We start from the raw sequence: 11558 nt of genomic DNA, 5'->3' as shown, positions 1-11558 counted from the left end.
CCTTAAGCAGACACCTGTCTTTCCAAATCAAGACACTCCCTAATATAAATGGCAACCCCTTCACCTCTTCTCCCTTTCCTATCTCTCCTGAAGAGCTTGTAGCCATCCAGTTCAGCACTGCAGCCATGTGAGTCATCCCACCACATTTTTGTGATGGCAATTACATCATAACTCTGCTGTTGCACCATGGCCTCCATCTCTTCTCGTTTATTGCCCATGCTGTGTGCATTAGTATACATGTACCTCAGCTGGGCTGCTGTTTTCACTCCTATCTCAGGCTTACCACCCTTGGGCCTGCTTCCAGACAGCCCAACAGCATCCCCTACCCCCTTCAAACCTAGTTTAAAAACACATCCTTTTTGGAGGCTTCCATCTGGTTACATACACTCGTACTAACTACAGTTTTTGATAGCGTACAAACCATTACTACCAGAAATGCTAAAACCTACCAACCAACAGAAACACCATGCACAACACACGTGCATGTCATTAAATATAGATTTCTAGGAATATAATATAGATTATATAGATGACCAATACTTTGGAAAGTAATAAAAGAGCTCTGGATCTCTAGAAAGTAATTACTGAAATATGTCACAGACTTTTTTTTAAAGGCCATAAATAGAAGGTTGGAAAGGCATTAAAGAATTTGGATAAGTTAACTCAGAGCTGATATGAGAGTAGCTCTTACTCTCAAAGAAGTCAGACATTCTGTAAATTAAGATTTTGGTTGGCACCAGACATTTCTTTGCCAAAAAACATGCAAGATGGTGTGCAATATATACAAAAAGAAAGACTCCTACACTCTACCATTTTCAATTAAATAGCCTCTTTACATAAAAATAATTTTTTTAATCAGACAACACACAAGTAAACTTACAGCTGTGGCATGATAAATATATACTTCTTTCTATTTCCAGAAAGTGCTACATTATTATGCAAACAATTCAAGCGCTAGCATTTTTCTCCCTTGTTTAGCAACAAAAACTGAATTTATTTTAAAAGTATTTTTCAATTAAGTGACCTTAACTATACCACTCCAAGTGTTAGAAATATTACAAAGTTTATTTTTTTTTAAATAACCCTGACTCAAACTCAATTTACACTTATGAAGAACAACAACAGAGCTTCTCTGGGATAATGCATGTAACACTGCCCAGTCTAAACTTCACTTTCTAACTGCCTTTCATTTTATATTCATACTTAATAGTACTCCTAAAATCCTCACCTAGCACCCTCTACTTGAAAGCAAAACACAAGATCTGTTGTAACCAAACTGAAATGAACCAAAGGGGTAACCTTCTGAAGGAGAAACATCACCAGAGTTACCCAAAACCTGTTCTCAGGAAATTCTAAGTTCCTCTTTTATGAAAGACACAAACAAAAAGACTTCAAAATTTAGTAATGAATGCAATTTATGAAACCTCATTTAGAGACAGCAGAAATAAAATGTTTTAACCCTTTTTAGCCATGATAGTCCCATCAGAAAGGGAGATGGACAATCTGGAAAGAAACAGAAAACCAAGATAGACAATTACAGCTCCTGAGGAATCTGAAAGTCCTAGCTCTAAGACAATATATCTGACAGTCTATCAAGAAGACATGAAACTTCAGGGTTTCTCTGCTAGGAGACACAAAGTATGTTAGAGAAAGCTTTCACTTCAGCAAACAGTACATTCTGAAATTACAGATAGCCTGTTTTCCCTTAGAAGAATATTTCAGGGGAAAAATTTCTGCCAGCTCTACTTGGATGTTGAAAGATAGAAAACCTAGAGTTCCTGAACTGTGCTGGAGTTTGATTTTACTTTTATTAATTCTGCATGGATGGCATTCAAATACTGTGTCAATGGTAGCAATATAAAAGCTGTGAGACATAAAACTGTTGTTTTGTTTATACATAAACAACTAGTTAGCTTTCTTAAACAATGGCTTCTTCCTTGCCATCTATTCTTTCTGATATGTGGCAAACTATTTTTATATGTTCTTGCATTTGGTTTGCATGGCAAGGTTAGGGTGGTGGGCTACAGGGGTGGCTTCTGTGAGAAGCTACTGGAAGCTTCCCCCATGTCAGAGAGAGTGCCAGCCAGCTCCAACAGGGACCCACCGCTGGCCAAGGCCAAGTCAATCAGTGATGGCTGTAGCAACACCTCTGTGATAACATATTTTAAAAGGGGAAATAAGATATTGTGGAGAAACAATTGCAGCCAGAGAAGAGCAGAGTGAGAATATGAAAGGAACAACTCTGCAGAAACCAAAGTCTGTGAAGAAGGAGGCGGAGGATGTGTTCCAGGTGCTGGAGCAGATTCCTCTGCAGCCTGTGAAGATCATGGAGACACAGGTTGTCCCCCTGCATCCCATGGAGGTCCACAGGGGAGCAGAGGTCCACCTGCTGTCCATACAGGACCCCACACTAGAGCAGGTGGATGCCTGAAGAAGGCTGTGACCCTGTGGAAGCTTGCCCTGAAGCAGGATCATGGCAGGAAGAGGAGCTCCTGCTGGAGCAGGCTTGCTGGTGGGACTTGTGACCTTGTGGGGGAGCCCATGCTGGAGCAGCCTGTGCCTGAAGGACTGCACCCCATTAGAGGGACCCACACTAGAGCCTGTGGAAAGGACTCATGTTGGAGAAGTTTGTGAAGGACTATTTTCTGTGGGAGGAACCCCATGCTGGAGCAGAAGAGTGTGAAGAGCCCTCCCCCTGAGGAGGAAGGAGCACCAGAAAGAACATCTGATAAACTGATGACAACCTCCATTCCTCATTCCCCTATGCTGCTGTGTCAGAGCCCAGGACGTCTCTCTGATGGTCCTGGATGATCTGAGCCCCAGCCAGGGGGCTTTGAAGCCCTGGCAGGGGGGGGTCAGAGACCCTGGCATGCAGCCAAAGATCCCTGTGGCTTTGAGTTCAACCCATGGAGCAAATTACCAACTTTATATGAAGAATTACAAGTCACAAAAGTTTAAGTAGCATAACAGTAGTTGTCACAGGGTGAAAGGTGGAATTTTGAAGATTTTTACTATGGGGGTCTAGGGGACAAGATGGAGGAATCTGAGCATTGTCCTGTCCTTCTTCCTTCTTCCTCCTAGCCTCCATATTCTTGGTGATGGTGGCACGTTGGGATTGGTGTAAAGTAGAAAGTCACTGTCTAACATAGGTGATAGGTATTGGAACATAACTGTAAATATCGAATACGTAGTTTATAGTATAAAAGACAACGCCGGTCGTGTAGGAGGGCAGTGTGCCTCGGACTGACCTGCTGAACAGACCTCGGCAGGCCAGACAGAAAATGTTTTAGATATGAAATAATAAACAACCTTGAGAATGCGAACCGAAGACTTCTGACTCCTTCTTCAACAGCTGGGTTGGGGAAAAGAGACTTTTAATACATCTCAGAGTCATCTTGACCAGAGGAGATCCCGAGACTGCTGGGGTGAGGAGGAAGTAGGCAATTCAGGAATTGAGCCTGGGAAGAAGCGAGGGGTGGGGGAAACTGTTTTTAAGACTTTTTTCTCATTATCCTACTCTAATTTGATTTATATTAAATTAATTTTTATTCCCCAAGTCGAGTCTATTTTGACCATGATGGTAATTGGTGAGTGATCCCTCCCTGTACTTATCTTGCCCCATGAGCCTTTTGTTATATTTTCTCTCCCCGTCCAGCTGAGCAGGGGAGTGATAGAGCGGCTTTGGTGGGTACACGGCATCTAGCCAAGGTCAATCTACCACAGTTTTCAGAAATCACAGATGACATACTGAAAAATACTCTGTGCTTACTGACATCATAGGAAGTTATTGAGATCAATTATCTCCAGGTCTCATCAATCACCCTCACAAAATTTACATGTCAGCATAATAAAAATACAACTTGAAACCTGTAAAACATACAAGGTTCAGTTCTACTTTTAAAATGAGAAGAAATAATTGTCAACAGATGCATAGCCTGAGGTGGATGTACTAAAACAAATATATAACTTGGAGAAATTTTGAAAGTCTGTTTAGGTCATTTGTAGGATTAGGGAAAAGCAAATTGAGTAGCCTGCTGGTATAAATTATATATGCATTGATTTTCATGTTGCATAGCACCATTGGCAAAAAGTATGCTTGCTTCTAACATTTACACAGCAGTGTCATGAAGTGAGAATACCCAAATGATTGCTCTGAGCAGCTATCTCAATACTGAGAGAAAGACTCATGTTTTGTATATACATAAATTCAGATATCTTTTCTTAGAGATACTTAAAATGGCAGAGAGAAATGATGAGGGGGAGGGGGAACAGGAAAATAAACTGAAGACAAAATGATAGCCAGTGTTTAATTACTTTCAAGGTATAAGCATCTCTTTTGAACCATTACTTTCTGTGCACACCACTTCAACTATTCTTTGAGAGATTAATTTCAGTTTTATTGACCTTTCAAATCAATGACGCACATCTCATTTCAACCTTGTAAAAAAACATGTAACTTGAGAAAGTATACCCTCCCTCATGTCTTAATTTTTTGTCATTTGAGGGTTAAACCCAACAATGAAGTCCAAGAAAGCATGAACTGCTGCTTAAGGCAAAGTATTTTTTCACCCCATTGCTGCTATCTCTTTTGACGCCTCAGTAGCATTTATGTAGTCAACTAGATGAGAACATGACCTGTCTGAAAGCTAATGTTCAGTCTCTTCACCTGATTCAGTGAGAAGATCAGCAAATTGCAGAGGCAGCATGGAAAAAGGAAGGAACACAGTTGGGACAGATAGCAAAAGGCAAGAGCATCCCCTTCTGTGAAACTCCACAGTTCAATGGACAAACCTACTTCAAAAACTGAATAGTTTTCACAACCTGAATAGTTACAGCTAGAACTATTAAGTTAGTCTTTGTGATAAAGAGCTCAAAAAATTACTAAAAAAAAATAAATATTGGGGTACCTATACCAAAGCCATTCATGAGCACAGTCTGCTCAGAAAACACAAAGGACATAATGCTTAAGATATGCACTATATTCATTGCTACCTTGAGCTTCCCATTCTGGACCTCAGCAATGATTACCTTATTCAACATTAATTTGAAGTTTTATTCTTTAAATCTGACAGGACAGCACTAGTAGCACAGAAGACAGAACATAATAATACAAAATCATCATCTGTCACCCATTTGAAACCTACTTAAAAAGACAGGCAGAGATGATTTTTCTCAAAATATGAGCTGTGATGAGTTGCATTTCATAATGGACTTGATCATAATTGTGACGGAACTCTCACTTTTTTAGTCAAGGAGTTCCAGTTTGAAGTAGTAATTTTTGGATCTATAGAAAGACAGCTGGGGATGGTAGAGGGGAAAGGAATAACAGCATATGCTGTCCAAGTACATTGTAACGGGTTAAAATTAATAGGAATTTTGAACTGCCACAGTTTTCATGTCAAAGATGGCTGTTTCCTTCCCCTTGCATCCTACTGCCAACATAAGAATCTGCTGCAAGCAACTTTACAACTTTAATCTGCTTCGGAGCTATGATTACTGATGACAAACACTGCTTTTAAGTATTTTGATTTTAATGAAGAGTACTAGCAGACTGAGGAGCATAGGACTATCATATTTCCAAAAGACGAGAACCGTATTAATATACTGTTTCCTTTTTGTAGTCTCTCTACAATTACTAATATTCTTTTTTTTTTTTTAAGCAGCTGAGATCATCTGAAGAACTTCTAAAAAAATCTCCTTAAAACTGTTCCCAAATCCAAAGAAATAAAATACAAAATAAAAGCAGCATCCTATATAAAGGATAATGAAAGGACCTGATTTATTAAAAATTATGTTTTAGCATAGAATTTCAATCCTTTCTGTTGACCCAAAAGCTTCATTTTATGAATTCCAAATTCATATATCAGTATTACTTTACAACAGAAACACTACATCCTCTTGGATATTCACATCAAGTCATACAATTAAATGGAGGTTCTATCTGACGTAGGTAGGAGAGGACAAAGAAGTGAACATCAGCTTCTGACACTTTTACATGATTCTCTGGCTCCTACCCTTTTAGCTGAAAGCAAAATTGATGATTAGAAAAAAAGAAAAAATGAAAAACTGCCTGCTATTGTTGTAAGTTAATAAATCTCTTCTTTGTGATAATGTAACTAACTATAAGCAGTTGTCCAAGGGTGATGTTATGATGCTATCCCCAATCGTCTGTTCTGTTTATGCTGGATGTTATATTCTGTGCCTTCAAGACTGGCTCTGACAGTGAAGGTGGGGAGAAAAAGCAGCACAGAGTTTTGTTATCAGCTGCACTCTCCCCCACAGTCTGCTGGAACACAGAACTCCACTGTTGTTGTCTGGACGCGGACGGGGCAGAACATAGCACACCTTTTGCTTTTTAGTTAGTTTAGCTAGCTGAGACAGTCCGAGTTTTCCCTGGACTGTTTTTTTTTTCCTTTTCTTGTAACTGTTCAAACCTGCTCTGGACTAGGATCTGAGAAACACCGAGAGCTTGCACTTTCAGATGCCTTAAAAAGTGCTCTTTTGTGGATTGGCAAAAGAGTTGAGGCTCAAAAAACCCTCATATCTTTACATTGCGATTGGGAACACATACATAACTCTTTATGTGTCACTCCTTGCCCATAGAATGAAATGGAACAAAATTAGAAAACAATCAAAAACCACCTCCAAGGACCCTTTGATAAAGCCCTAAGACAAGATATCCACTCACTTCACACTCAATTAAAATATCAAATCAGAGATTTGTAAACTCTGGATGAGCAAAAGGTGCTGACAGACTTAAAAAATGATCTTACTTGGTTAAATCGGAAAAACTGGTTTTCGGGAATAAATTTATGAGTTTGGGTTTTTATTGGATTGGGTTGTCTGGCAGTGATATCTTTTTTAATTTTCTGTCGAGTCCTTTCCAACATATTCAGAACAATTAAAGGTACACAAAAACAAGCTATGGTTGCTCTTGCTTTGTCCATGACCTCAAAAAATAGAAAAGGGGGAATTGTTGGAGTAACAGCAGTTGGTGTAAGGAGTTAAACTGAGAGCAGCAGCACCAGCAGCAGCAGCTGTCATGGTTTGACACTGGTGCAATGCCAGTGCCCCCAAAAACTCACTTCCTTATCAACCTAGGACAGCAGCGTATCTCTGGACAGCTGTACCTGAGACAGAACTGGACAAATGAGTTTCTACTTCTACATAGACATAGAACTATACACTCTTCACACTCCTTTACCATGGCTTTGGAGGGAACAATGGAAAATGTCAAAAGGACAGATTTCTTGTAGAACTGTGATTACATCTGTAATCTGTAACCAAAAAAAAGGCTCTTAGGAGTAAAGATATATATACTGATCCTTCTCAATAAAATCTCAGATTCACTCTCTCTCTGCTGGTGGGTCTTGTCCCTTCATGTATCATAAATGGTGCCCAATTTTGTGGGCTTACAACTGCTACAGTGATCCAGTCCTCTGATACACCCCGGACGAACTATCCAGTTGTGCCTGAAAGATCACTGAGGAGCTTCTCTCATTGTGGCTCTAAAACCAGGTTAGCCAAGCGAGCGGCTGAGTAGTCATTTTTCTTCAATTATGGGGCAAAGCACAACCAAATCTCAAAGACTCCATAAAGATTCTCTGTTGAGCATTACCAGGGAGAAAGGATTTAAAGTAATAACTCAGAAACTTATATCCTTACTCATTTGGATTCGATAAAACCGCCCCTGGTACCCCTCTGATGGTTCTTATGAACTTAGTCATTGGCAAAAAGTCAGGGAATGCTTACAGACTCATCAGGTTACTCACCATGATGTTCACCCCGATGATATTGCGACTTGGTGTGTCATCTATTCTGCCTTGCAGAAATTTAAGGAAGTGGATCATGTACCCTCGGACACACCACTATCCTTTTTGAGAATGATGATTTGGAATGCCAAGACCCGTTTGATCCAGGGCCAGTCGATCCTGACCAAAAACCAGATCTATAACCTCCTCTGACCCCAATACGCATTATGGCAGCCACCGCTTCTAGCGCAGAAGTAATATTAGACAGCACGCCAAAAAGCAGCTCCAACCATTTCACCCACTCATCCTCCTCCCTATGCCACATCTCACCTTGCTAATGATCATGAGGACATGTTACCTGCTGAACCCGAGCCAAAATGGTTTATACATAGCTGCCACAGAAGAGCTTTACAAGAGGGAGATACTGAATTTTTACAAGCTATTCCTGTAATACATCGCAATCAAAACCCACATCATGAACAGTTGTCCTATGAAATGGTTAAAGAACTAAGGAAATCAGTGGAGGAAAACCACTTGCATTCCTCCTTTACAGTGAATTGAATAGATGCTATAGCTGAATCGCATACCATGCTACCAGTGGACTGGAAATCTCTTTAAAACAGTTTTAACGGGGGGAAATACTCTGTGTGGTGGATGGAATTTGTAGATTTGGTTCAAACCCAGGCATTGAAGAATGGTAATAAAATGCGCCACTTAATATTACAGCACCCCAGCTCTCAGGGATCAGCATGTATGCCACTGCCTGTGCCAAGCTGCAATTACAACCCCAGGTATGGGACCAAAGCACAACTATTGCGCTGCATGCTCTAAGGAAAGTACCTGATACAAAAAATCTAGAGCCAGGATTTGCGGCCATTCGTCAGGGTGCCCAGGAACCATATATCTCCTTCATCCACCAACTGCAATCAGTGGTCAGATGGCAAATTGAAATGCAAGCAGCAGCCGATGCTGTTTTAAAATCCCTCGCTTATGAAAATGGTAATAATGACTGTAAAAAAGCCCTAGATTAAATACACATCCGTGCCAATGTTGAACTTGCTGATTACATCAAAGCATGTGCTAATATCGGCTCAGAACAATATAAAACAGAACTAATTGCTACCACAATCGCCCAGCAATTGCAGGCAGCTAAAGCAACTGTTAAGTGCTTTGCATGTGGAGATGAGGGGCATATTCAGAAACAATGCCCAAAGGGACAGAAAACTAGTATAAAGACAAATAAACCCTGTCCTCGCTGCAAAAAAGGCCTTCATTGGAGTAACCAATGTCACTCTAAGTTTGACAAGGATGGCAATGCACTCCAAAAGCAGGGAAACTCAAAGAGGCATGCAGGCCGGTGCACCTCAACCCAATGGGGCCCAATTCAGCCAACCCCCAATGCAAATTCAGGTCTGGCAAGGGGCACCCTAGGCTCTGCCGGCCTGGACTTGGCCATCAGCTCTACAACAGTGTTAAAAGACGCTTCTGTCCATCTATTACCCACTGCCAGTTATGGCCCACTACCATTTCAAACTCATGCTTTATTAGTGGGTTGTTCTTCTACCACTCAAACTGGACTGTTTATTTTACTGGGAATTATTGATGCAGATTATAGAGGGGAAATTAAAATTATGGTTTGGACTCCTAACCCCCCTTGCACTGTGCCTGAAGGGACATGCTTGGCACAACTCATACCACTGCCAGCAATTGCTTGTCCAGTGCCAATAATGCAGCAGCAACAAAACAATGGGAACTTTGGAGGCACAGGTGTTCCTCAGATCTTTTGGTCCAAAGTAATTGGAACACAACAACCATTACCTGCCAAATAGACTCTTAAGTCTTTTACAGGATTGGGTGATACCGGAGCTGATGTATCCATCATAGCATGGAGTGGCCTCCTGACTGGCCCTTGGCACCCTCTAAGGCGATTGTCACTGGAGTTGTCGGACATCAGATACCATGGAAATCAGCCAAAGAACTACACACCATTGGACCAGAAGGCAAGACAGCCACCTTGCAACAGTATGTACTCCTGATCCCAGGCACTCTGTGGGGGCCAAGATCTACTGATTCAATGGGGCTTGATCATTTCAACACATTGTTGATTGGGGCCACTGATGAAATGCTGCTCCTGAAACTTACCCAGCTTACTGATAAGCCTCTATGGAAAGACCAGCGGCCCTTAAGAGGCGAGCAGCTTCACCAAGCCTGAATCCTTGTACAAGAACAACTACAACTGGGTCACATAGTTCCCTCCACCAGCCCATGGAATACAACTATTTTTGTTATTCCTAAGAAATTTGGAAAGTGAATACTTTTACAGGATCTCAGGGCAGTCAATGCAGTCATGTCACCTATGGGGTCATTACAACCAGGAATACCTAACCCCACAATGACTCCCGAACATTGGGAATTGGCAATAATTGATTTAAAAGACTGGTTTTTCACAATTCCTTTACATCCTGACAATGCACCTAAATTTGACTTTTCTTTACCATCTGTCAATCATGGAACCCCCATGAAATGATACCACTGGGTTGTCCTACCCCAGGGTATGAAAAACAGTCCAACTATTTGTCAGTCTGTCATTCATTCAGCAATACAGCCAATACAGCACAAATATCCATCTGTTTTGCTGTATCACTATATGGACAATATTTTAATTGCCTCTGACATCGCGATACTATTGAGTGATTGCCTTGCAGCTTTAAAAATAACACTCACTATCAGAGGTCTGTGCATAGACAAAATTCAAACAGAACCCCCTTGGAAATACTTGGGCTTAAAACTGCTTGAAACAACAGTCACTCTGCAGCCAGTACCTTTGAAAACTAACATACACATGTTGAATGACTTGCAAAAGTTACTGGGAACCATTAATTGGATTCACCCTTTGTTGGGAATTACAACAGAAGAATTATCTCCTTTATTTCAATTGTTAAAAGGGGTCCCAGACCTCTCTTGCCCTAGGCAGTTGACAAAAACTGCCCAAAAGGTTTTAGAGGCTGTAAGTGATAAAATCAACAAATCCTTTACCACACGTTGAAACCCAGATTTGCCTTTTCAGCTGTTCCTAATTTTGCAATCTTTCCAACCCTCTGCTCTTATTGGACAATGTGATGTGCAAGAACATCGTCTCTGGTTGCTAGAATGGATTTTCTTGCCACACACCTTTTCAAAAACTATAACAACTCAACTTGAAATGATTATTCGACTGCTGTCGATGGGACAACTCTGATGTCAGAGCCTAACAGGATATGATCCAGGAATGATACATCTCCCTATTACTGCAGCAGAATTAGAGAATCTTTTCAGGGAATCACTGTCATTTCAAATTGCCCTTGCAGACTACAATGGAAAGCTTATTCACATGATGCCTCGACATGCATTGTTGCAGTCCTTCAAAGAACTTCCCTTCCAACCAAGACATTTATAGTCAAAAACAACTATTCCTCATGGAAAAACTGTTTTCACTGATGGAACAGGGAAAACACACAAAGCTGTGACTCCATGGAAAAACTATACAGGACAATGGGAACACTCAAAAACTTTCCAACCTGGATCTACCCAGCTAGTCGAACTGGCAGCTGTGGTAGAAGCATTTCATCTTTTTTCACAATAACCTATTAACATTATCTCTAGCTCTCTTTATGTTCCAGGAATTGTCAAGAGAACAGAACATTCATTCCTGAAGGAAGTCTCTAACAAAGATCTTTTTGTGTTATTAACTACTCTGTATAACCTTTTACTTCACAGGTCTCATGAATACTACATCCTGCACCTTAGGTCACACACCACTCTGCCTGG

The sequence above is a fragment of the Pyrgilauda ruficollis genome, unplaced genomic scaffold (assembly GCF_017590135.1).
Source record: "Pyrgilauda ruficollis isolate IOZ18807 unplaced genomic scaffold, ASM1759013v1 scaffold473, whole genome shotgun sequence".
In the NCBI taxonomy this organism is placed as follows: Eukaryota; Metazoa; Chordata; class Aves; order Passeriformes; family Passeridae; genus Pyrgilauda; species Pyrgilauda ruficollis.
This window is presented reverse-complemented; position numbering follows the sequence as displayed.